General features: G+C 39.3%; 1 non-coding gene across 1 annotated transcript; it reads left to right on the top strand.

The window, feature by feature from the left end:
• The first annotated feature begins 19891 nt into the window (after positions 1–19891).
• Positions 19892–19998, top strand: LOC112448367 (U6 spliceosomal RNA). The gene has a single exon (XR_003036745.1). It is a non-coding gene; the product is annotated as a U6 spliceosomal RNA (small nuclear RNA).
• The last annotated feature ends 1395 nt before the right edge of the window (positions 19999–21393 follow it).

Genomic DNA, 21393 nt, shown 5'->3' on the forward strand with positions numbered 1-21393 from the left:
AATGAACACGGCTGTGGGCCAATAAAATTTCATTGACTAAAACAAGCGACACACTCGGTTTGACCCATAGAATATAGTTTGTTAACACCTGAGTAAAGCAAAACCCCAGCATAAAAATTGGATCCAACAATGTCAAATTTTACCGAATAATTCTAGTATTTGGCATTTATTCCAACTGCATTTTCTAACTGTACTAAATTCATATTTCCACAAGTATGTAGGAAATGAAAAGTTCTGATTATATAATCAGGTTAACCTTCTTTTCAATGAATAAGTATTCATTAAACTAGAATATGTCACATAATATTGTACTACTAGACTATATAGAAAATTCTATGAAAAGAAAATAATATTCAGCTAAAACATCAAAATCAAAGCACCTTTCAGGATCTTAAAGTGGTGCGGAAATGTCAATATAAACAACCTTTATTATATAATATTGTTAAAATATAATTTCAAAATGGCAAATCATGGCTCTCAAGCCACATGCTAAAGATTTTATTTAACTCATTATTTAATGAGAGAAATGGTTCAAAGAACATTTGAAAAAGTATGCATAAGCAATTTAACAAGAAAATATTAGGATAAGATCACTGGGTTAGATTTAAAACTGGTTAATGACCAACAGCTGAGGTTATCTATTCCACTGGACAGAAACTATCCACATATTACCTGACATAAATTTACAAGTTAACTTTTGTCCCACAGAATTATACAAGGCCCGGTTAATAAGAGCCCAGCACGAAACTGAAAGAATACCCAGTAATCTCTTTTACCTATTTCCAAGTATCAAGGACTTCCCTTGTGGATCAGTTGGTAAAGAACCTGCTTGCAATGCAGGAGACCTGGGTTCGATCCCTGTGTTGGGAAGATCCCCTGGAGAAGGGAAAGGCTACCCACTCCAGTATTCTGGCCTGGAGAATTCCATGGACTGTATAGTCCATGGGGTCGCAAAGAGTCGGACATGACTGAGCGACTTTCACTTCACTTCCAAGGGTCAAACAGTTTTTCTGGCAATATTGGAGATTAGCTTATATCTGCTCTGCATGTATGAAATATCTTAAAATGTATTAAATGCATTCTATGTATTACTTTGGTGTCTTATTTTTGTTTTCCCACAAAAGTAGAAGATAGAATTAGGAAATAGGTGAGCTTCTCTGTGTCACAGCACAGTGAAGATTCAAAAAAATAATGACAACAACAAGCCTTCTCCCAAGTTGTTCTGCACTAAGCCGTTGGTTGTGAGGAGTGCACACCCGTGTCCTTGGGCTTTACTGTTCCCAGAGTCCACATTCACACAACCAACAATGGACAGCTGAATGGATGATGGTACATTAGCACCATGGAGTAACTGCAGCTGTTGCCATCATGCTGGAGAAACATTTTTTGGCATGAAAATATTTTCATAGTTCATTCATAGGTGAAAAAATTTAAGCTACTGAATGATGTGTACAGGCATGTCTTTCTGTGTGTGCATTTTCCTGACTTTTGCATTTTAAATAGCTTCTAAAGTTTAAGATTTTCTCTGTATTCCTTAAACGTAGTCTGTGTATAACGACTTTTTCCCAAAGTACAGTATGGGAAGGGGAAAAAATCACTTTTACAGGGATGACACCTGACAAACACTACCTATGCCAGGTAATCATGATCAGTGTCACGATCAGTGATTGTTCCTTCATGTTGACACAATGTACCCTAGATAAGATGTGATAGAATTTCACTTTACCTCGGTGGTCTTTCTCCTAAAAACTCAGGGCCCCAGTCTAATCATGAGAAAAACTTCAGAAAATTCAAATTGAGAGACATTCTACAAAATCCCGGAACTATGCTATTTAAAAGTGTCAAGTCATCAAAAAGAAGGAATGAGAAGTTGTCATATGCCCAAGGAGTCTAAAGGAGACATGAGAACTAAATATAGTATTCTGGTTAAAAACTGAAGCAATTTGAATGAAGAATGGACTGTCGTTAATAGAAATCTATCAAAATGTGTTCATTAATCGCAATGAATGTATCAAACTAATGTAAGATTTTCATAATAGGGGAAACTTGCATGTAGTACATATTGGAACTTTGTATTATTTCACAATTTTTTTCTATAAAGATAAAGTGTTTTAAATAAAAATTACATTCAACTTTTTTAAGATTTATGACTCTCTATTTTTTGCATCATTATTTTTTCACTTCCATTTCTTCAAAACCTTTCACCATGTTTCTCCTTCAAAAGTGAAGGCATATTCATTTTAAACAAGGAAGATATATTCTGTGAATTTATGCTTCTATATTTTCAAAGCCGTCTCCAAGTCCCTTTTCTCAGAAAAAGAATACTTCTATATTCATCATACCACAATTTTCTGCAATATTTCCCTAATCGTTGCCTTTAAGACAATTCTCTGCACAAATATGAAAAACTGTAACTTTGATATAAGGCGACTTAAAATTCTTTATACGGCTTGCATGATTTATTTCCTATCACATAAACTATCCTTTGTAATAATATTTTACTTTATGATACCAACCTGATGTCTAAGTTAAATCAATGCAGCTGTATTGGTAAGGAGAGAAATAGTAAAAAATATTATATATTTGGTTCAGTTCAGTTCAGTCCCTCAGTCATGTCCGGCTCTTCGCGACCCCATGAACCATAGCACTCCAGGCCTCTCTGTCCATCACCAACTCCAGGAGTCCACCCAAACCCATGTCCATTGAGTCCGTGATGCCATCTAACCATCTCATCCTCTGTCGTCCCCTTCTCCTCCTGCCCTCAATCTTTCTCACCATCAGGGTCTTTTCAAATAGTCAGCTCTTCACATCAGGTGGACAAAGTATTGGAGTTTCAGCTTCAACATCAGTCCTTCCAATGAACACCTAGGACTTATCTCCTTTAGGATGGACTGGTTGATCTTGCAGTCCAAGGGACTCTCAAGAGTCTTCTCCAACACCACAGTTCAAAAGCATTAATTCTTCAGTGTTCAGCTTTCTTTATAGTCCAACTCTTACATGCATACATGACCATTGGAAAAACCATAGCCTTGACTAGACAGACATTTGTTGGCAAAGTATTCTCTCTGCTTTTTAACATGCTCTCTAGGCTGGTCATAACTTTTCTTCCAAGGAGTAAGCGTCTTTTATTTTCATGACTGCAATCACCATCTGCAGTGATTTTGGAGCCCAGAAAAATAAAGTCAGCCACTGTTTCCAATATTTCCCCATCTATTTGCCATGAAGTTGTGGGACTGGATGCCATGATCTTAGTTTTCTGAATGTTGAGCTTTAAGCCAACTTTTTCACTCTCCTCTTTCACTTTCATCAAGAGGCTCTTTAGTTCTTCTTCACTTTCTGCCATAAGGGTGGTGTCATCTGCATATCTGAGGTTATTGATATTCTCTCCTGGCAATCTTGATTCAAGCTTCTGCTTCCTCCAGCTCAGCGTTTCTCGTGATGTACCCTGCATTTAAGTTAAATAAGCAGGGTGACAATATACAGCCTTGATGAGCTCCTTTTCCTATTTGGAACCAGTCTGTTGTTTCATGTCCAGTTCTAACTGTTGCTTCCTGACCTGCATACAGGTTTATCAAGAGGCAGGTCAGGTGGTCTGGTATTCCCATCTCTTTCAGAATTTTCCACAGCTTATTGTGATCCACACAGTCAAAGGCTTTGGCATAGTCAATAAAGCAGAAATAGATGTTTTTCTGGAACTCCCTTGCTTTTTCCATGATCCAGCAGATGTTGGCAATTTGATCTCTGGTTCCTCTGCCTTTTCTAAAACCAGCTTGAACATCTGGAAGTTCACGGTTCACGTATTGCTGAAGCCTGGCTTGGAGAATTTTGAGCATTACTTTACTAGTGTGTGAGTTGAGTGCAATTGTGCAATAGTTTGAGCATTCTTTGGCATTGCCTTTCTTTGGGATTGGAATGAAAACTGACCTTTTCCAGTCCTGTGTGGCCACTGCTGAATTTTCCAAATTTGCTGACATATTGAGTGCAGCACTTTCACAGCATCATCTTTTAGGATTTGAAGTAGCTCAACTGGAATTCCATCACCTCCACTAGCTTTGCTCATAGTGATGCTTCCTAAGGCCCACTTGACTTCACATTCCAGGATGTTTGGCTCTGGGTGAGTGATCACACCATCGTGATTATCTGGGTCATGAAGATCTTTTTAGTACAGTTCTTCTGTATATTCTTGCCATCTCTTCTTAATATCTTCTGCTTCTGTTAGGTCCCTACCATTTCTGTCCTTTATTGAGCCACTTCAGTATTCTTGCCTTGAGAACCCTATGAACAGTATGAAAAGGCAAAAAGATAGGACACTGAAAGATGAACTCCCCAGGTTGGTAGGTGCCCAATATGCTACTGGAGATCAGTGGAGAAATAACTCCAGAAAGAATGAAGGGATGGAGCCAAAGCAAAAACAACACCCAGTTGTGGATGGGACTGGTGACAGAAGCAAGGTTCGATGCTGTAAAGAGCAATATTGCATAGGAACCTGGAATGTTAGGTACATGAATCAAGGCAAATTGGAAGTGGTCAAACAGGAGATGACAAGAGTGAACGGCAACATTTTAGGAATCAGCAAACTAAGAAAGACTGGAATGGGTGAATTTAACTCAGAAGACTATTATATCTATGACTGTGGGCAGGAATCCCTCAGAAGAAATGGAGTAGCCATCATAGTCAACAAAAGAGTCTGAAATGCAGTACTTGGATGCAATCTCAAAAACGACAGAATGATCTCTGTTCGTTTCCAAGGCAAACCATTCAATATCATGGTAATCCAAGTCTATGCCCCAACCAGTAACACTGAAGAAGCTGAAGTTGAACGGTTCTATGAAGACCTACAAGACCTTCTAGAACTAACACCTAAAAAAGATATCCTTTTCATTATAGGGGACTGGAATGCAAAAGTAGGAAGTCAAGAAACACCTGGAGAAACTGGCAAATTTGGCCTTGGAGTACAGAATGAAGCAGGGCAAAGGCTAATAGAGTTCTGCCAAGAGAACACACCCTCTTCCAACAACACAAGAGAAGACTCTACACATGGACATCACCAGATGGTCGACACCGAAATCAGATTGATTATATTCTTTGCAGCCAAAGATGGAGAAGCTCTATACAGTCAGCAAAAACAAGACTGGGAGCTGACTGTGCCTCAGATCATGAACTCCTTATTGCCAAATTCAGACTGAAATTGAAGAAAGTAGGGAAAACCACTAGACGATTCAGGTATGACCTAAATTAAATCCCTTGTGACTATACAGTGGAAGTGAGAAATAGATTTAAGAGACTAGATCTTATAGACAGAGTGCCTGATGAACTATGGACGGAAGTTCATGACATTGCACAGGAGACAGGAATCAAGACCATCCCCAAGAAAAACAAACGCAAAAAAGCAAAATGGCTATCTGAGGAGGCCTTAAAAATAGCTGTGTAAAGAAGGGAAGCAAAAAGCAAAGTAGAAAAGGAAAGATATACCCATTTGAATGCAGAGTTCCAAAGAATAGCAAGGAGAGATAAGTAAGCCTTCCTCAGCAATCAATGCATAGAAATAGAGAAAAACAATATTATATGTGGGCCCTGCTTTATAAATATTTCAGTATAGTCTAAACTGACAGAGGAATCTAACAGGTAATCTCAGGGTCAAGACTGATCTGTGTCTTAAACTTTCTCCCATACTTACTGAGAGGTCAAGTGATCTGTGTGGTGATTTTTAAATATAAATAGTATGATGTGTGTGTATGTGCTCACTCACTTCAGTCGTGTCCGACGCTTTGCAATCCTGTGTATCCCAGCCTGTCAGGCTCCTCTGTCCATGGGATTCTCCAGGCAAGAATACTGGGGTGTGTTGCCATGCCCTCCTCCAGGGATAGAACCCACATCTCCTGCGTCTCCTGCATTGAAGGCAAATTCTTTACCACTGATCCCCAGGGGAAGCCCACATAGTGTGTTAAAAATGTGTAAATTAACCTTAATCTATATCCCCAGATGGCTTGTTAGTGACTAGAAAATTCCAGTCAGAAATCTATATGACAGAGGTGTCTATTAAGTCCTTTAAATGCCATTATTGAAATCTGCACCAGGATATTTATTAATAAACATAGAGGATGTTTAGAAAATAAATTTCAGGTGGGAAAAAAATGGTGTTCAACTGTGTTGCTGCTGCTGCTGCTAAGTCGCTCCAGTCGTGTCCGACTGTGCCACCCCATAGATGGCAGCCCAATAGGCTCCCCTGTCCCTGGGATTCTCCAGGCAAGAACACTGGAGTGGGTTGCCATTTCCTTCTCCAATGCATGAAAGTGAAAAGTGAAAGTGAAGTCTCTCAGTCGTGTCTGACTCTTAGTGACCCCAGGGACTGCAGCCTACCGTTAACCTGGTGTAAAATGATTATACAGATTCTACTACACTTGAATGAAATGAGCACAACAGTCAGCAAGCCCCACACTCTAAGCCCCTTACCCCATTGGGTTCTGGGGTCTCCCCAATTCTCCAGTGACCTTGTGGCCTGACCACTCCAGAGTTCATGTGGGGTCACTAGAACAGAAGAACACAGCTTGGGTCCATGTCAGCGTGAACCTTGGAAGTAGGAAGAACTAAGATTTACTGATCATTTACTGTGTGTCAGGCACTGTTCTAAGCTTCATACATGTAAACTCATGCAGTCTCTCTGAACCCTATAATACATGCAGAGCCATGTAGCACAGATGAAGAAACAGAGGCACAGAGAGGTTACGTAAGTCACCAAAGGTCTCACTGCCAAAGGGTGACGATAATGAAAGAAGCCTTCCTAACCCATGGAACTTTATTATGTCCTATATTCTAAGCAAGGTAGTAATTCCATAACAAAGATATCCATAAGTTGCACTTGAGTGCTCAGTTGCTTCAGTCTTGTCCGACTCTTTTCTAACCCAAGGACTGTAGCCCACCAGGTTCCTCTATCCGTGGGATTCTCCAGGCAAGAATATTGGAGGGGGTTGTCATGCCCTCCTCCAGGGGATCTTCCCTAACCAGGGATTGGACCCCAGTCTCCTGCGTGTTCTACACTGAAGGTGGATTCTTTACCCACCTGGGAAAGCCACCTGGGAAGGCCTTAAGGTATAACTGCCTTGAATACATTACATGACAGGAAACACTCCTTTGTTCTGAATGGACTGCCAATTGACTCCCTTCTATTTCAAATGTTTATTTACTCTATTATCCTTTCTTTTTTTAAAATGCTTATTTGAATTTCTTTTCAAATGTATATTTGATCTTTTCTTTACTGTTATCTCCTAAACTTGCAAAATAAATAATTTCTTTTAAATTGGTGTGTCAAAAACTATTGTATGATAGTCTCTGGACTCTGACTGAAATGACTGACCCATCATTTCATCCTCCAAGGTGACAAATGTTATGCTGGATTTTTCTCACCATACTTTGGTGTAGTTTGGGAACAGAACAGTCCCTGAAAAAGAGTGTATGGGCTACGGGAAAAAGTCTTATGAAAATCTCCAGAAAACTCTTCCTGAGCAGTTTTCACTTCCAAAGTGTTAGTCACTCAGTCATGTCTGACTCTTTGCACTCCATGGATTGTAGCCCACCAGGCTCCTCTGTCCATGGAATTCTCCAGGCAAGAATACTGGAGTGGATTCCCATTTCCTTCTCCAAAGACTTTCATTGTTTCAGGTACGTTGAGCTCGATTCCACACTTGCTTGTTCCATTCTCTGTCATCCCTCCCCACCCATAATATATTGTCTACAAAGATTCCATAAATGATTTTTTTTCTACATAGCCTATTTTCATCCTCAAGCAGGATCCACTTTTTAAAAGAGAATTTCATTTATTTATTTTTATTTTTGGCTGTGCTGGGTGTTCATTGCCGTGTTGGCTTTTCCCTAGTTGCAGAGAGCGAGGTCTACTCTCTGGTTGCAGTGCTTGGGCTTCACACTGCAATGTCTTCTCTTGCTGCAGAGCATGCACTCTAGGGTAAACAGACTTCAGTAACTGTGGCACGATGATTCGGTAGTTGCAGTTCTCCGGCTCCAGAGCACAGGCTCAGTAGTTGTGACACACTGGCTTAGCTGCGCTGTGGCATGTGGTATCTTCCCAAACCAGGGATCGAACCTGTGTCTCCTGCATTGGCAGATGGATGCTTTACCACTGAGCCACCAGGGAAGCCCGAGATCCACTTTTAACAGACACTCTCTGTCCAAAATTAGGAAGGTGAAGCCATGCCCCGCTCAGTTATTTTCAACCAAATGGACTACATTCTGCATAATTTGGTTTACCAGCAATGACCCAAGGTATTTCCTTGATCACTTTTAGGATCATCATGACCTGAATCACCTCAGAAAAAAATAGAAAATGTTTTCCTGATGGAAAAATTCCATTCTGGCCAGATGAAGTCTGGTATCTATGGGAAAAAGAAGCGCGCGCGCACACACACACACACACACACACACAAACATATTTTAATTGACTCCCTCTCAGATGCTCAGGAGAAGTTGAAAACCTTACTAAGTACAGAGAGAGAATGTAGGGACAAACCTTATAAATGAATCTGTTAAAAGGCCCGGGAGTAAAGGTTCTAATCCTCCTACCTTAGAGGGTTACAGTTCACCACCAGATTATGACTGCAGACACAGACCCCTGTGAAACTTTTGGCATTGATAAATAGTGTCCAATAACCTCAATAACCTTTATACTTGGTTTCTAGGCTTATAACCACCCACACAGTGAGCCCCTACCAGCTCTAGATTTCTTTCCTCAGGATGGCAGGAAAGTTTCTGAACAACTACTTCAGTATAAGTTAAATATTCAAAACAGTATTATTGAAGTTCCTAAATACTGAGGAGGTCACACCTTAGAAACAATGGCCAGTGGTGGTCATTCCATTTATAGTAAATGGAACAGAAACTGATCCCCAGGAAAAGTCTTTTTTTTTCCCAGAAATTAATTCCTCTGCTCTCCATTCCTTCATTTTTAAATAGTAGGTAGTAGATCAAAACAACCCCTCTCCTTAAGTAAGACTAAACTGCAAAGAATAGTAGGATAGAAAAATTATTAGTCTACCAGGAAGCAGTGAGTAGATGGTAAAATTCAATCAGGTGTAATTGTAAGCAACTCTGCTTTAGGTTGTAATGTAATCTCTCTTCCGTGGATGAGAAGTTTTTTCCTAAAAAATATTATCCTAAAAAAAAACAAAACCTGTTTGCATAAATACAAATATAAACTTGCTGAATTACAAATGGTGTTCTGAATTCTTTAAGAATCTTAAGAACTGTCTGTTTGAAAGGGATCACTCCAAATACATTTACCACAAAAAATGTCTATTATTAAATAAATACAGTTAAAAAGTATAAAACCTATTGAATCTAAAGTAGACTATTTGATCAAATATAAGAGTTGATTTTTTAACCAGAAAGACAGGATGACACTGAAAAATCTGTGTATGAAATTTTTTAAATATACTAAATAATTTTACTTTGTTTACTAGAAGTGTCTAACACTCAAAACGAAAACACCTATCTTTGGTCTGATAAAGACCAGTAACGAGTACCAATAATTGATACTCAGACTGAGTCTGAAGCCAGTCTTTGAAAGTAAATAAAAAGAGAGGAAGGAGGTGAGGAAGGATGTCAGCTTAGTATCTGGAAATATAAAGACTTCAGTTCTAGAAAATTGGGGAAGAGGTGACCTCATTACTTTCCTCTACTTTAATTTCATAGTTTATCTTACTTTCATTTCCAAAACATTCATTGCAAGTTTGAGGTGGTTTTGTTGTTGGTGCTGTTGCTGCAAAACCCCTGTTAGGAAAACTATATCCAGTATATAGAAAAAAGGCAAAAGGATGAGTGTATGCCTTTCATTGTCATATCAGAATGCTATCTAATAAGAGTCAGTCGACTAGGGGAGTATTCTTTTGTTTGACTCACTATCTACCATGGATTAAAATTCAGACACTGTAAAGTTAGCTATCAACTTGCAGAATAGAGATAAATTACAAATGATTTTGATCTGATCAGTTCAGTTCAGTTCAGTCGCTCAGTCGTGTCCGACTCTTTGCGACCCCATGAATTGCAGCACGCCAGGCCTCCCTGTCCATCACCAACTCCCGGAGTTCACTGAGACTCACGTCCATCGAGTCAGTGATGCCATCGAGCCATCTCATCCCCTGTCGTCCCCTTCTCCTCCTGCCCCCAATCCCTCCCAGCATCAGAGTCTTTTCCAATGAGTCAACTCTTCGCATGAGGTGGCCTAAGTATTGGAGTTTCAGCTTCAGCATCATTCCCTCCAAAGAAATCCCAAGGTTGATCTCCTTTAGAATGGACTGGTTGGATCTCCTTGCAGCCCAAGGGTCTCTCAAGAGTCTTCTCCAATACTACAGTTCAAAAGCATCAATTCTTCAGTGCACAGCCTTCTTCACAGTCCAACTCTCATATCCATACATGACCACTGGAAAAACCATAGCCTTGACTAGCCGGACCTTTGTTGGCAAAATAATGTCTCTGCTTTTGAATATGCTATCTAGGTTGGACATAACTTTCCTTCCAAGGAGTAAGCGTCTTTTAATTTCATGGCTGCAGTTACCATCTGATCTGATAGAGATGTAAATAATGTCTACCCTACAGAAAATACAACCCAAAGATTAAAGCTTTATTGTCCTGTTTTACACCTAATTTTTGCTCTTATTTCAGCATTATTTTTTGAATATTCCTTTGGTCCAGGGTTCCACCCTGCTGGCTTCCTCTTTAATGGAGTTGAATATATCTTTGACTCATTCTATATTTATATAAGCATTATGTTTTTAACTATCTATCTACTAATCTTTGACATCTTTAAATCTCAAACCATAATTTTATTTAAAAAATTGAATAATCAAAATGAAATTTCTATCAGTGTACATGAATTGCAAGGAATATAATTTTATATGGTACCCTAGCTACAAGAGCAATTACTATGAGATATGAAGTGAGAAATCTTGGGCATAGCATATTTGTTTTCATTCAATAATTTGAATTTCTGCACTAAAACTGAAGAGCTAACATTTTATGTAAAATATGACATTTCTTTCCTTTGAAACGAAGTGCAATTGAAGTGTGTTATAATTTTAAACCTGGGTATACTTTACAAATACAATTCTAACAAAACCCTGAGATAATGTGAAATTTATATGAATCCATGGAAAAGTTTCCACTTGAATCTTTTTGAGTATAAAATCTCCCACATTTTCTAATTATTTTTTAAATTAGTTGCATTTTATTTGGATATACTGTTGATAGATTTATAACATTCCTCATTGGATTCTTGAAGTCTGAATTCATAAATCCTAAGATATTATTGATCTGTGATTTTCCAAGGGCTTCTATAAAACAGAATATTTTATTAGAATTGCATTAGAATTGTTTTATTAGAATTTTATTAGATTTGTTTATTAGAACCATTATTAAACTAAGGATATCAATAATGTATCTGAAGTAAGTATTTTTGACTTTTTATTCCAGAAAAAGCCTGAAAAGTCCATATATCCATGTTTTGCTCTTTGATAATTCCATGAATTGTAATATATGAGGTGTTGCTTTGATATCCCTGGAACAACATGGAAGACTTCGATGGTATTGGGTCAATATGATCCAAACTGGGAGATTTGGATTTGTATATTGTAAACTTGGTATAACAGTGTAAGTCATAAGATGTTGATTCCTTAGGATGTTATATTGTAAAATTAAAAAAAAAAAAAGAATTTGTAGCTCAGAAAAGGAAACAAAATAAATTTAAATGCTTAAAAATTAGGAGATGATTTAGCAAATTTTAAAATATATATGAGCTTCCTAGGTGGCTCAGTGGTAAAGATCTTACCTGCCAATGCGGAGATGTGGGTGATTTGAATTGGTTCAATCCCTGGGTTGGGAAGATCCCCGGAGAAAGAAATGGCAATCCACTCCAGTATTCTTGACTGAAAAAAATCCCATGAACAGAGGAGCCTGGTGGGCAGAGCATGCATGCAAAATATATATAACTAAATATTATACAAAAAATGAATCAGATCAGATCAGATCAGTCGCTCAGTCATGTCCGACTCTTTGCAACCCCATGAATCACAGCACGCCAGGCCTCCCTGTCCATCACCAACTCCCGGAGTTCACTCAGATTCACGTCTATCGAGTCAGTGATGCCATCCAGCCATCTCATCCTCTGTCGTTCCCTTCTCCTCCTGCCCCCAATCCCTCCCAGCATCAGAGTCTTTTCCAATGAGTCAACTCTTCGCATGAGGTGGCCAAAGTACTGGAGTTTCAGCTTTAGCATCATTCCTTCCAAAGAAATCCCAGGGCTGATCTCCTTCAGAATGGACCGGTTGGATCTCCACCAGAGATCAAATTGCCAACATCCACTGGATCATGGAAAAAGCAAGAGAGTTCCAGAAAAACATCTATTTCTGCTTTATTGACTATGCCAAAGCCTTTGACTGTGTGGATCACAATAAACTGTGGAAAATTCTGGAACAGATGGGAATACCAGACCACCTGATCTGCCTCTTGAGAAATTTGTATGCAGGTCAGGAAGCAACAGTTAGAACTGGACATGAAACAACAGACTGGTTCCAAATAGGAAAAGGAGTTCATCAAGGCTGTATATTGTCACCCTGCTTATTTAACTTATATGCAGAGTACATCATGAGAAATGCTGGACTGGAAGAAACACAAACTGGAATCAAGATTGCCGGGAGAAATATCAATAACCTCAGATATGCAGATGACACCACCCTTATGGCAGAAAGTGAAGAGGAACTCAAAGGCCTCTTGATGAAAGTGAAAGTGAAGAGTGAAAAAGTTGGCTTAAAGCTCAACATTCAGAAAACAAAGATCATGGCATCCAGTCCACCACTTCATGGGAAATAGATGGGGAAACAGTGGAAACAGTGTCAGACTTTATTTTTCTGGGCTCCAAAATCACTGCAGATGGTGACTGCAGCCATGAAATTAAAAGATGCTTACTCCTTGGAAGGAAAGTTATGACCATTTTCAAAAGCATATTCAAAAGCAGAGACATTACTTTACCAACAAAGGTTCGTCTAGTCAAGGCTATGGTTTTTCCTGTGGCCATGTATGGATGTGAGAGTTGGACTGTGAAGAAGGCTGAGCACCAAAGAATTGATGCTTTTGAACTGTGGTGTTGGAGAAGACTCTTGAGAGTCCCTTGGACTGCAAGGAGATCCAACCAGTCCATAGATGTTAATATTCTAGAAATTTAAGAATATTGCAAGACAATGAAAGTCGCTCAGTCATGTCTGACTCTTTGGGATCCGATGGACTATACAGTCCTTGGAATTCTCTAGGCCAGAATATTGGAGTGGGTAGCCTTTCCCTTCTCCAGGGGATCTTCCCAGCCTAGGGATCGAACCCAGGTATTCCTCTTTGCAGGCAGATTCTTTACCAGCTGAGCTACAAGGGAAGCCCAAGAATACTGGAGTGGGTAGCCTATCCCTTCTCCAGTGAATCTGCCTGATCCAGGAATCAACCCAGGGTCTCCTGCACTGCTGGCAGATTCTTTACCAACTGAGCTATCTGGACAATATTTTAAATATGCTTTACTTTTATGTTTTTATTAGGCATGATGATGTTATAGACAATGTACAGAATTTTGAAAACTGAGCTATTTGAGTTTTATTTTGTCTCAAGTGGAGCAGACCTTTCTCTCTCCTAATTGACAATAGCCTCCAAGGAAAGACTAGCAGCTAAAAGCCTCCTGTTTTAAGAATTTAGATAATCAGCTAATAACATGCCAAGGCCCTCAAAATGAAAGCTAATGGAAACAGTTGAACTAAATTATCCATCACATTATAATTATACAGCTACACAAAAGCTGTATAATTTCTAGAACAGAGCAATTTAACTGCAAATCCTTAGAGTAATGCAGTTTAAAAACAAAAGGAAATACATAGAAATGTTTGGATTTTAGTAATTTTACTATGTGTATTAATGTTGTATATTTATCTTGAAGCTATGGTACTGTTAACATAGTAGGTAACTATGTTGAGTGTCTTAGGAATCTATTCATAGACTCCTACAAGACATGTATAGTATACTATATATTTTATAGTAGTATAAAAGAAAGAAGGAAATATTTTTAAATCAAGAATTAAATTAGGAATACTCTGTTGATAGAATGGGATTGGAAATTTCTCATGGGAAATATGCCCATTAGGCAAGACTGCCTCATTTCTTTACAAAATTTAAAAAACAACCCCCTCCCTTAAACTTTTCCTAATTCTGCAATGTCACTTCGGAAATGTATCCAAGCATCAGGTTCTATGACCACCAATACTGCTTTTCCCAGATTTCTTAGAAATCACAATGCAAGTGAAAATCATCTTATTGGACAAAAAGTAAGGAAGCTTATGAGGTTGTACCAAAATTACACCAATTATAATGGGGCTCTCATTGCCCAAAGCTGTGATTATCTGAGCACCAAAAGGAGAAAACTGGCTGAAATTGACTCATCCTTAAAATCTGTAGAGCCATAAACCCATAATAATACATGGGGGTGAGGGAGGCTAATGTAAAATAACCTGAGAAAAAAGGACTGAAAAAATATTTCTATTGCTTTGTACTCAGTCAAGATGGTCTTACTGAATCGTCTGTCAATGTAGAATACAGAAGCAAATAAATGTAAAAACATCAGTTAAAAGGCATTTTCTGATTCATGGAAAACATCAATAGAAAGACTTAATAATGTATAGCCTGGGTATAGAGAAAGCCACAGAAAAGGTACACACCCAACTAAAACCATCTTAAACATTTTTAAGACGTATATGATCTGAAGAATATAAAAGAACACAAAATTTCACCAGGTCCCAAGACTAAAGGTCTCAGGATCCCCAAGTGAGGAGATTGACTTGGGTGGGAACTGCAGAGTTCTATGGTTAAACAGAAGAATCAGGCAATAGAAAGAAATGGAATTCAGGGGAACCGGCTAAAGGATCACTACCCTCTTGAAGATAGAGGATAATTGACCTAGAAGTCATAAGTGGGAGAATTTCATTGGTGGCCCAGTGGCTAAGACTCTGTGTTCCCAATGCAGGGGGCCTGAGTTGGATCCCTGGTTAGGGATCTAGATCCACGTGCTGCTACTAAGACCTGGTGCAGCCAAATAAATAGATAAACAAATAAAAGTGGGAGTATTCCTGAAAAGACCACCTGGGACTGGTCTCCAGGGTACCCAGGTACCTGGTTTAAACATTACTTCTGGATATGCGGGGAGAGGGGGAGGAGGTATTTCTAGAAGAGATTAACATTTGAAATGGTGAACTGAGTTAAGGAGATGCTCCTCCTCAGTGCTGGTGGGCATCACCTGATTGGTAGAGGACCTGAATAGAACAGAAAGGTGAGGAAGCGGGAATTTTCTCTCTCTGTCTAATTGCTTGAGCAGACATTGGTCTTCTCCTGCCTTCACACTGGGATTTACACCATTGGGCCCTCTGGTTTTCAAGTCTTGACTTGGACTAGAAGCTACACTATTGATCCTGGTTGTCAGACCTTTGGAGTCAAACTGGAACCACGCCATTGATTTTCCTGGGTCCTCCACTTATTCATGGTAAACTGTGGAACTTGTCAGCCTCCATAATTGTTTGAGCCAAGTCCTTAAAATAAATCTCTTTATATTGACTCTTTCTCTGGAGCTCCTTGAGCAATACCACAGTACAAGGAAGCCTGAAAGACCTGTATGGAGACACAGGACAAGCAACCTTAGGACTGCACTATAACTTTGAAAAGCCATTCATTCCTTCTTTATCTCACTTTTGCTGTTCTGTATAAGACATTTTCCTTTTAACCCATTGGTCACAGGTTCACCTTTCCCAAGTATCTCTTACAGTGAATAATGATAGTGCTTAAAAAGGCAGAGTTAATAGAGTTAATTAAAATTAAAAAAAAAAAAAAAAAAAAGTAGTTACAGGGACTTCCCTGGTGATCCAGTGGCTAAGACCCTACACTCTCAATGTAGGGGGCCCAGGTTCTATTCCTGGTCAAGGAACTAGATCTCACATGCTGCAACTAAAGATCCCACATACCTCAATAAGTATCGAAGAGCCAACATGCCAAACTAAGGCCTGGCACAGCCAAAGAAATAAAATAACAAATAAAATAAATAGTAATAAAATGTAGGTATAAATATGTGGATTTTTATATCCAGACAAGAGAGAAAATGATGACAAAAATCAGAACCTCTATAATCAAAGAAATTTATAACAAATGTTATAAAATTTTAAATTTCAATCCACTTTTAAAATTCTTAATTTTTTCTCTCTGGAAGCAATTTCATGAACCCTTCAATATCACAATGCTGTTTGCTCTTGTCAAAGTAATAACTTGACTCTCATTCTTTTCAGTGGATATATGAATTTCTCTTCAGATCTGTATTTACTTCATTTACGTCTCCCTTGTTTCAGGGCTTCCCTGGTGGCTCAGATGGTAAAGAATCTGCCTGCAATGTGGAAGACCTGGCTTCCATCCCAGGGTGGGGAAGATCCCCTGGAGGAGGGAGATCCCCTGGGTTGGGAAGATCCCCTGAGGAAGGCAACCCCCTCAGTATTCTTGCCTGGAGAATCCCCATGGACATAGGAGCTTGGTGGGATACAGTCCATGGGGTTGCAAAGACTTGGATACAATTGAGTGACTAAGCACAGCATCCTTGTTTCAAATGTATATTTTATTTTTTAAAAATTCACATTTGATCTAATTTACTGTTAATATTCTCATTTTCAAAATATATACTTGAGTCACTTTTATTTCCTAAGAATTGAAGTATCTGACTTCTGACTGATAGATGCTCCCTTGCTCTTCCTGCATGCAAATTTTTTATAAATAGCAAATGCCTTAGTTTCAAAAGCCTTTGCTACTCTTTCCTCCCATCGGCTTAGTTGCCCCTCAGCATGAACTTCCCAGACCAGGGACTGAACCTATTTCCCCTGCATTGGCAGGCAGATTCTTAGCAAGTGGACCACCAGGGAAGTCATCCCATAGACATTTTGGGCTTCCCTGGTGGCTCAGATGATAAAGAGTCTGCTTGTAAAGCTGGAGACCAGGGTTTGATCCCTGAGTCAGGAAGATCCCCTAGAGAAGGAAACGGCAACCCGCTCCAGTATTCTTACCTAGAAAATCACATGGATGGAGGAGCTTGGCAGGCTCCACCCCATGGGGTCAAAAAGAGTCAGACACAACCGAACAACTAACACACACCCTTTCCCATCCATGGCAGAGCCTGGGGATAAAACCTAATATCTCATTAATCAAGTGTCGGATGAGTGGGAGTACGGTGTTTAATTAAGATTCAAGAATAGGTTCTATGACATCTCTTTGCTAATAAGTAATGGCTTGATTCATTTGGCCAAAATTCATTTAGCCAAGAATTTGGCCAAAATCTTACTTTAATTCTAATATATCCCTCAGATAGGGTGGTGGGAGACAGATGGCCTAAAAGATCCAGAATTATCAGAAGTGAAGTTGCTCAGTCATGCCTGACCCTTTGCGACCCCATGGACTTTAGCCTGCCAGGCTCCTCAGTCCATGGAATTTTCCAGGCAAGAGTACTGGAGTGGGTTGCCATTTCTTTCTCCAGGGGATCTTCCCAACCCAGGGATCAAACCCGAGTCTCCCGCATTGCAGGCAGACTCCCGATATTTACCAGAAGAACTTGGCAATTACCGAAAAGCTCTAGTCATGGCACAAGGCTATTTCACTATATTAAACATTAATATTCTTTTTCATTGAAATACAGTTGGTTTACAATGTGATGCTAATTTCTTTTGTACAGCAAACTGATTCAGTATATATATGTATCTGTTAAACTCCCAATCCATCTCTCTCCCACCCTGCTCCCATCTTGGCAACCACCCGTCTGCTCTCTATAAACATTAACATTCTTACTGACTAGGTCAAAATTAATCAATAATGACAACTCAGACTTTGTATTTTTTAGATAAAGTTGGACACAATAATTTTTTTAAAATACCTCTGTAGGCATTTTAAAAACAAACAGGCTAAAGCTTGTCATTTTATCAATAAAATAATTTTGACTTAAACACATATTGATTTCTAATCATGCAGTCCAATTTTTTAAGAATGCAGATGTCCTTGGAAAGTCAAAAGACTCTAGTTGCCCCTCTCCACACTGTTAATCATCTGTGGGCAAGTCACTCAGATGTTAATATTTTTATCTATTGTTCCCTTTCCTCCCAGTATTGTAGTAAAGATCAATCTAGAAAATATACTCCAGAGTGCTTCAAAAAGTTAAAAACAAAAAAGGCTACCTTTCTCACTGTTCTTTTTTCAACTGTGAAATACAATTTGTATTTCATGACAAGACAAAAAAATAAGCATTAAAATTTTTTCTCTGCCTTTTGGCTTCCTCTCTCCCCTCTACTGTGCCTTGCATATCAGCATTACATATCTGCCAAACAACCCCCATCAGCAGAAATACTGGTTCAACCATACAAAGCATTCTTCTGGCATTTTTCTCCTAGCATCAACAAGACAACTCCTTAAAAGATAACATTCCTTTTTGATATTGTATCTAGATTGTGCAAGCTGTCATTTAAGGTACAACCCTCTGTCTCAAAAAAGTTAAATAAGTGTGCAGAACAGTTCTCAGAGCTTTCTGAGATGCTATTCTTAGGTTATAATCCTCAATTTGACTCCAATAAAATTTTCTACTTCTTTCTTAGAGCAACTGAATAATTTTTGTCAACACTACCAAAGAGTATATGATAGAAGGGGTTCACATACACCATCCAATCCTATGGGAACATTTATATATTTTACAAACACTTACACAACACTTCCTGTGTTTCAGTCACCCTTCTTAACCATTTGGAAATTACAGCTCACTGAATGCACAATTCCCTATGAAGTAGATGTCCTTATCATGTCTGTTTTACAAATGAGGAAACTGAGGCACAGAGAGTTCATACAACTTTCTCAGGGTCACACAGGAAGTTGAATTGCAGAATTAAAATATAAACCTACCCCACTTCTTAACCACCACAGGAAGCTGTCACTAAGAGAAATAAAGTGAATCACATGTAGTTTCAGCTTGATGTTTGGTTTTGAATTTTCAGCAGTTATACAAAGAAACATGAAAGATAAAGTCAGCTATTTGAAGACTCTAAATTGCATATTTACATAAAAAATAAAATTAAAAAATAAACCTTTTTTTTTATCTCAATTCTTTAAAGGCAACTTTTCTCTCCCCTCTTTGGGTACTAATAATAAGACAATCACTTGAGAAGCACATGGTAGAGAAGAAAGTTTCTGGAGTTAGACTTCAGAACAGCTTGGTGCTGATACTCTTGAAGGGTCTTGTAATTGCTGTTTATGAGTATTTAAAGTCAAAGAACAATATTTGTGCTTTTTCTCATTCAAGATCTTCTGCTGAATCATTTCCCACAGATTAGGACCCCAGAGTCTCTCTTTTGTCTAGTCTACATGGAAGAAAAAAAAAAATGGGCAGGAAGCAGAAAGATGCTACTCAGATAACACAAATTGCTGTGCTTTCTTTTCTAATCAGAAAGTGTAACTTAAAAAAAAATACGCTATTCATTTATTTTTGGCTGTGCAGGGTCTTTGTCGCTGCACAGGCTTTTCTCTAGCTGCAGCAAGCGAGGGCTACTCTCTAGCTGTGGTGCACAGGCTTTTCACTGCGCGGCTTCTCTTGTTATAGAGCACAGGCTCCAGGCACATGGTCTTAGCAGTTGAGGCTCCCAGGCTCTAGAGCACAGGCCCAGTAGTTGGGGCGCAATGGCTTAGTTGCTCTGTGGCATGTGGGATCTTCCCAGACAAGGGATCAAACCCATGTTTCCTGCATTGGCAAGTGGATTCTTTACCACTGAGCCACCAGGCAAGCCCCCGAAAGTGCAACTTTGTGCTTGCTTTGGTAGCGCATCTATTAAAACTGGAATGATACAGAGAAGATTAGCATGACCCCTGTGCAAGGATGACATGCAAATTTGTGAAGTGGTCTGTATTTTTGAAATATGGTATAGATGATCTTATTTACAAACAGAAATAGAGACATAGACACAGGGAACAAATATATGATACAAAGGAGGAAGGAGGGGACGGTGGGATACACTATCAATAGCATGTATAAAATAGATAACTACTGAGAACCTATGATATAGCTCAAGGAACTCTACTCCAATCTCTGAGGTGACCTAAATGGGAAGGAAATCCAAAATAGAGGGGATATATGTGTACATATAGCTGATTCACTTTACTGTACAGTAGAAACTAACACAACTTTGTAAAGCAACTATACTCCAATAAAAATATTTTTAAGTGTAATTTCTACTCATAAAAAATAAAAGGAAGGGGGCCCTTCTTCCCAAGCAGAAGTTCTAGTGATTGCTGCAGGTAAGGTATTCAGTGAAGCTTAGTAACAATGGATTTCCTTTTTGGTTAGAGTTGCCATTGGCAGCAATTCTGGTTTTATACATATTTCAGCAAGGTAATATTTCAAAAACGATGCCTCAACATCTCGGAGAAGGCAATGCCAACCCACTCCAGTACTCTTGCCTGGACAGTCCCATGGACAGAGGAGCCTGGAAGGCTGCAGTCTATAGGGTCACTAAGAGTCAGACACGACTGAGCGACTTCACTTTCATTTTTCACTTTCATGCATTGGAGAAGGAAATGGCAACCCACTCCAGTGCTCTTGGCTGGAGAATCCCAGGGACGGGGGAGCCTGGTGGGCTGCCGTCTATGGGGTTGCACAGAGTCGGACACAACTGAAGGAACTTAGCAGCAGCAGCAGCAGTCTCAATATCCTGTATCCTTAACAGGAACAAAAAGTTTTAAACATGTGGCAGAAAGAATAATTTCACAGTTGTTACTACTGCACAGCAAACATTCCAGGTAGAAAGTGCCTACTACGCAGCAAGTCCATCCTGTGCTCAGCAGGGGAGACCAACGTAAGTCATGGAACACTTGACTGCGTGTCCTATAAAAAGGTCCCACAGCAGAGGCAGAAGCTGTCAGAGGAGTAATAATGACAGAACAATGTGACTCGTGGTCTGACACAGGCGTATAAAATACTGTGGAAGCACTGCAGGTGAACAGCTCCATCATGCTAGGCAAGCACTGATGAGGTAACCTTTAGTTTTGCCTTGAAGGGCAATAGAATTTTAACCGGTGGTGAAGGGAGGCTGAAGGTGTCCATATTTGAAGAAGGAGGAGCAGCATGAGAAAGGGCACAGAGGGATGAGAGGAAATAATTTGTTTGTGGGACTGATGATAATTCTTAGTGGCTGGAGGACAGCACCCATGGGAGAAGGCTGGTGGGAACTGAGGCTGGAGAGGAGTAGGGGATGATTCGTCAAGGGCACTTTAAGGAGTTTATATTTTATCCCATAGACAAAAAAGTTT

The sequence above is a fragment of the Bos taurus genome, chromosome 1 (genome assembly GCF_002263795.3).
Source record: "Bos taurus isolate L1 Dominette 01449 registration number 42190680 breed Hereford chromosome 1, ARS-UCD2.0, whole genome shotgun sequence".
NCBI lineage: Eukaryota > Metazoa > Chordata > Mammalia > Artiodactyla > Bovidae > Bos > Bos taurus.